The sequence below is a fragment of the Penaeus monodon genome, unplaced genomic scaffold (genome assembly GCF_015228065.2).
Source record: "Penaeus monodon isolate SGIC_2016 unplaced genomic scaffold, NSTDA_Pmon_1 PmonScaffold_2443, whole genome shotgun sequence".
In the NCBI taxonomy this organism is placed as follows: domain Eukaryota; kingdom Metazoa; phylum Arthropoda; class Malacostraca; order Decapoda; family Penaeidae; genus Penaeus; species Penaeus monodon.
In genome coordinates this window covers 6,033-12,500 of record NW_023654620.1, presented here as the reverse complement: position 1 = coordinate 12,500, position 6,468 = coordinate 6,033, and the positions used below count along the sequence as shown (strand labels likewise).

General features: G+C 43.3%; 1 pseudogene; it reads left to right on the top strand.

Annotated features, from left to right (window-relative positions):
* The first annotated feature begins 2,407 nt into the window (after window positions 1-2,407).
* LOC119570318 lies at window positions 2,408-4,783 on the top strand (annotated as a pseudogene).
* Window positions 4,784-6,468: the final 1,685 nt, after the last annotated feature.

Sequence of the window (6,468 nt, the reverse complement as noted above, 5' to 3'; positions counted from 1 at the left end):
GATCCTGCGGTCTCACAAGGCACCCAAGCAGGGGGCAAGGAGAGCAGGCTCCAAATAGCTCCACAAGGATGGTAAATATTCGAATGAAAATGTCGTTGAGGTTCTTCCAGGAGTTTCATTATCCCCCGGCCACATCATAGCAGCAGAGCAAGCAACACACGCCCTTATGGAGTATGTCCATCCGAACTCAGCTACGGATGATCGGCCTCTGAGATTGACGAGGCTTCGCGCAGACGTCTCCAAATGGACGAAAGGAGCCCCGACGGAGAGCCCGAGATGCTGCAGAACTCGATTTCCGTGACATCCGATAGAAGTCATGCTTCTGATGGAAACAAACCGAATGCAGATGGTGGTATTCAAGAGTCAGCAGAACCAGGAACGAGTATAGAAGATGGCTTGAAAATGGAACATCTCACAATCGACGAATCACGGAGTCGACGCCAAGAGGATGGAGAAAGCAGGACGAGCTATTTTTCCCCGAGGTTCCCAGCGCAACTTCCTTGCCTTCAGCTCGCGGGGAAGAGGAAGATGCGCCCTTGGAGGAACGACTGAACGATACACAGAACGAAGCCGGAAGCCAGCACGCAGCCGACCATCCACAGGTAGATACATCTACGTATTTCAGGATGAACGCAGAACAGGAGGTGCCCGAAGACCGTGGAAGAGAGAATGAAGAAGGCGATGAGTGTGGCGACTTGCCCGGTACATGCCCAGAGTCCAGTGGAGGGAGGTGACGACTGGCGCAAGATGTTCGACGATGAAGAGAGGATGGATCGAAGGATGTTGCAGAAGCAGAGCAGCGCCTGCTAGAACACAACGCCGACACCGCTTGCTAAACAGGTGCATTTGCTTGTTTGGCTTCTTACTCTCTCTCTCTCTCTCTCTCTCTTTCCTCTCTCTCTCTCTCTCTCTCTCGTCTCTCTCTCTCGTCTCTCTCTCTCGTCTCTCTCTCTCGTCTCTCTCTCTCGTCTCTCTCTCTCGTCTCTCTCTCTCGTCTCTCTCTCTCGTCTCTCTCTCTCTTCTCTCCTCTTCTCTCTCTCTCTCTCTCTCCTCTCTCTCTCTCTCTCTCTGTATTTTCTTAATTATCATTTGAAGAATTTCATGTAATTAAGCTCAGTGCTGTATGTATCATGTACTCTAAATATATATACACGGAAGAAATATCTCAAATATACATTCTAGAAGACCTGAGATTTATAGATGCAATGCCACCAGTGAAAGGAGCTAATGTAATTATTTCTTTCCAGCCTCCAAGAACGCTTAAGCAGACTGTTGCACACTGGAGCTCAACCACACGAGGAAAATTATATAACCTCAGCTGCGCCACAGACGGATGTTGCAGAAGAATCACTGGAAGATTCACAAGTAAAGCTCTCTTTACCCTGTGGTCTTCGAAAACTTTAAATGGAACATAATGATATATCACAGTAACACACACATCAGCGCATACATACACCTGAACATACACGTATATGTATAAAATATATTAAGAGAAGAACAAAATCTTCAAAGATGAGTCCTTGTTAAGAATGACATAACTAGCGAATATTTTCTTTTAAGGGCGAGATCCAGTCACCAGACGCCGTAACAAGGGAATACTTGACAGCCCTGGTAAAGGAAAGATTACAAGCATACAAGCTACAGGTAAGACGAAAATACAGTGTTAACAAAGATAATAGTGGGCAGAGCAGTCTTACTTTGTAATATAGGGTAATACATAGATTTTACAGAATGTTATCGTTTCTGTTTAAAACCTTCTTCTTTTTTCATTTTGAGAGGAATACAGTATGATGTTTTTTGTATTTAGGAAGATTAATTAAATCATAGATAATGACGATTTAAAGCAAAGGGTTGAATTTTGTTGGTGTAACTAAATTGGATAGATCTTAGAAAAAGGTAGATATACAGAAAAAATACGAAAGAATGTTTTAGAGCAAATCAAGCCTATACTTGATTTAATCATGTTATAGACAATAAATATAGACATTTTTTTTTTTTTTTACGGTAGGTTCTGTTTGAGGCCGCCGTGGTCACAGCATGACACTTAATTGTAGTTTTCAATGTTGTGATGCTCTTGGTGAGTACGTACATAATAAAGAGTAAATATGAGTATGAAGTAAGGACATAACACGTAAAATAAAAATTAACAGACAAAGGACAAGGAACCCGAAGCAGCAGTGCCCACGACCCTCCGACGTCCCCCTCGCCGCGGGAGGAGTGCGCCGCCCCCACAGAAGTCGCTCCTCCGCCAGACACACGCCAGGGACCTGCTTCGGATCAGCCTGCGGTAGGGAAGGTTCGTATTTTGCCGCAGAAGGGTTATTCTTAGTACCTTAGGATACCTCGTCGTAAAGGAGATATTTGTTTATTTACTTCTCTTATGCAGGGTAGAAATTGACCATGATATATGCAGGTAAGACGCCTACAAAAATACTTTTTCTTTAGAGAATTGTGTAAATTATTATGGAAAAAATGTATACTGATGTTTTAAAAGGTTTTGTACATTTTTGCAGAGACTTTTGTTCTCTTCTTACACTTATGTGGAACTAAATGCGTCTCCTTCCCTGCACTTCGTTTTTTTGCTCCAAACTCCTCCATTTGCTTGTGCAACAGGTACGGACCCCTCGCCCCCCCCCACCGCCGAGTGAGCCCCAGCCCCCAGGAGAGAATCGACGCCCCACTTTCTCGGGAAGCTCAGACGAGGAAGAGGTCCCTGAGGTGATCCCAACGCCCCCTTCTTCGCCTCCGCACGAACCGGCAGTCCGAGAGGACCTCCGCCCCACGCCGCACACTCCAGCTCTCACGCCAGTCTCATCTCCAGCCAAGCCAGACTGCAGTAACCCCTCGCACTCGCCAGAGACTTCCCCGCGACGCAAGGGACCTGAATTGGCCCAGTCGTTACTCCCCTGACTCGCCCGTCCACACCCACCGCTCCGGCCGCTCCGCACGCACGCCGTCGCAATCTCCGTCGCCCCGGAAGTCGCCCACGTGTGCCGTCGCCGTCCCTGACACCCCGACGCCGTCTGTCCCGTCTCCAGGTCCTCGTCCTCCTCCAGACGATGCCATTCTGCCTCCTTCAGACACGTTCCAAATCTTCAGGCAGAAGAGTTTCGCACGAGAGTCTCACCTCCGCGGGATCCCGGAGAAAGGGCAGCTCACACCGCCCAAGATAGATGAGAGAAAATTTAGTGATGAAGATATCCAATTGGTAGGGCGAATGTCAGTGTGGATCTGTTATCGCCTGAGACCGTCCGTAGTGTGCATTCGTCTTCAGACGTTACTGTTGCTTCATCCGTAGAGGTACGGTGGGAGATTTCCTTTTACGGGTTGTGCTGTAATGTGTTTCCTCTAACGAAAGAAATGCATTTTGCTGGTATTGGATTGTAAAATAACTATAAAATTCTCGAGCTTTGTTTGTCTATTCACTTTAAATTTAGTTACTTGTACACACATTTTTTCATACTTTTTTCTCTTCGCTTCAGGCTGTTGACCTGACCGGAATAAGTGTCTCTGACGGCGAAATTCTTGGGGGCCCAAACCAGTTCCGTCAGCCTCTCTTTAGAACCGGGGAAGTGGCAAAGCCCGACTGCATGTGCCTCTTGGCCGCTCCCAAAGAGTGTACATTGCAGAAAGGAGCCACAAAGATGCAAAAGACAGTGAGTGTAGTTTTTGTATAAGATAATTTTTGGAAGATCATTTCAGTATATTCTGCCATTTTATAAATGGGAAAATAACTAAAAAATAAATAAAATAAAAGGGGGAAAAAGGGACATTTGTTCTAGTATTATTATATCGTGTCTTATGCAGAAAAAACATCACCCTTACGCCTATAATCTCGCGTGTTTTAGGCCCTATGCAGTTTCCACGAGAGCTTGCTGGGACGATCGGAAGGAGAGGTGGAGTGCAGCGAGACGAGCGAAGGCCTCCTGCTTGTGGGTCACAGCGTCGGGGAAGCCCAAACCCTCCCAGGATTCCCCGGGGCAAAGCCTTCTGGGCGACGAGGCTGCGAGTGAAGCAGCAGGAAGTATGTTTTAGGAGTACTGTATGGGTTAATGCGTTTTTTATGAGCGTGGATTGTTTCGTTACCTTCTTTCAAGTATATTTTATATAGGTGGTATTGTAGTTTCTTGCGATTTACTTGATTTTTTAAAAAAATTTATTGTGTTTCACATGTAAGAAGTACGTATATCGGTATACGATGCCTTTTAATATAAATCGCCAAACATTCCACGAAAATTCCACTATAATCATCATTATCATCACCATCGTCATCATGATTTCAATAATTATGATAATAATAATAATGATGATAATAGTAATCACGAAAATAATAACGATAAAAACAACTCAAAAATGTAATAATAATAACAATTATAGTCAATCACAATCACAAAAATTAAAATAATGATAATGAATATGATGAAATGTTAATGATAATTACAACTTTTTTCACAGGGACGTTTGCCGAAAGTCATATTTTTTATGACTACGAACTACCCCACGGGTTCCCCCCCCAGGTGTGCAGGTGTCGGTCGTGCGAGACGAAGCTACTGGGCGACACCCAAGGCCTTCCGAGACAGCATCTGGAAGTCCTTCAGAGGGAGAACACAGAACTTCTCAATCGACTGAGAAAACCCCGGGTCCATGAACTTCCTAAGGAGAAATTTCCAGTCGTCTTCTTCGTCGTCTTCTAAATAATGACTTTTAAGATTAGAAGATTTTTTAAAGTTTTAGTATATATATGTTATGTATTTAGAATGTAAGCTATATTAGACTCAGGTGACATCCCTATTTTAAATATGAAAAGTCTAGTGTGTATCGAAATGCATAAGACACTTTAAGACAGAAATAACTCCTTTTAAAAAAAAGGTTTCTCCTTTGTATACTGGATTTATGTATTGTTTTTACTTCGCTTTTAAGCAAATTCATGTTTTTTATGACTTTAACTTTTAAAAGGTTACTGCATACAAGCCGGTTTAAAATTACCAGAAAATTTGGGAAATTTTCTTATGGCATATTGGATATAATGGTGTTTTTTTGGGGTTTTTTTTTCTCTCTCTCTCCAAGTGCCCTGTCCCACAAGGACGATGGCGACATGGATTTCCATGATTTTCTTGACAAATTTTGAGCGGTGGTTTGCCGTTGCTTCCGCCGATGTTTTTATCGAGTCACCATCTCTATTTACCGTTCTGGGACCGGCACTGGGCTTGGGGTGGCTTGCCAAACCCAGCGGCTAGGCGGGCAATCGAGATGAAGTTCCTTGCCCAGGGATCAACGGCCGGCCGGTGACTCGAATCCTCGAACTCAGATTCCCGTCGTGGCAGTCTCGGTCGATGCTCTAACCACTCGGCCACCGTGGCCTATACTAAGGGTATACATATATAATATGACAGAGCATAATGCTAAATCCAAAACTGTTTCCAAACTACTTAACTACCATTAAAGTCATCGGCTATACCCTAGACTTTCGCTTTATATTATACAAACAAACTGAAAAAGTATATGTATCACAGCTCTAACATTTTGTTTCCACATCTTGTTACTTTACAATAAGAGTGAGCTATTTTGATAGAGTGTTTTTAAATTTTTACCGTATATTTTTAACTGAAACAGTTTTGTTATTGTAATATGTGTAATGGTTTAATAAATTTTAAATGTTTTATTATTTATATAAACCAAATGTGTAACTTCTGCTATGCCCCGCTTTCTTCTTTTTTCCTTTCCTTCCTTCCTTCCTTCCTTCCATCTTTTCCCTCCTTCCATCCTTCCTTCCATCCCTCTTCCTCCCTCCCCTTTTTTTCCTTCCTTCCTTCTCTCCTCTCTCCCCTCTCTCTCTCTCCCCTCTCTCTCTCTCTCTCTCTCCTCTCTCTCTCTCTCTCTCTCTCTCTCCCCTCTCCTTCTCTCTCTCTCTCTCTCTCTATATACCTGTTGCGTTTAGCTCAAGTCTACTGTATGTATCAGTACCCTATTAAGTGCCACAAACTCTACGCTAAAGCTCCGCCAAGTTTCATTTATCTTTTCACATTTACAAATTATGCTTTGTGGTATCAGCATCGAGGCAGCGGCCAAAGGGGAATCCAGTGATCGGAGAGTAACATGAATAATGACTTAAATAACACAAATAACCACAAAAATTTTTTCAACCAATTAAAATTTCTTGGCCAATTCTTTTGATTCAAGATCATAACTGCATAAATCGTGTGTACGTGTGTACGTGTAGAAGTGTGTCTGTGTGTTCGCGGTACGTGTACGCTAAATGCGTGAAATGCATGCGGTAAACGAGAGAAACTATTGTATGGGCTCTTATACGGGTGTGTATGAGTGGGGAACGGCTGTGGTTACGTATGAGCATACGTGTGTATATGCGAGTACTTATATAAATAATTTGGGAACGCACATTTATCTTTAAAAAAAAATCTTCATCAACAGAACTCGCATAAAAACGTTTCATGTATGGTAGAAAAATAA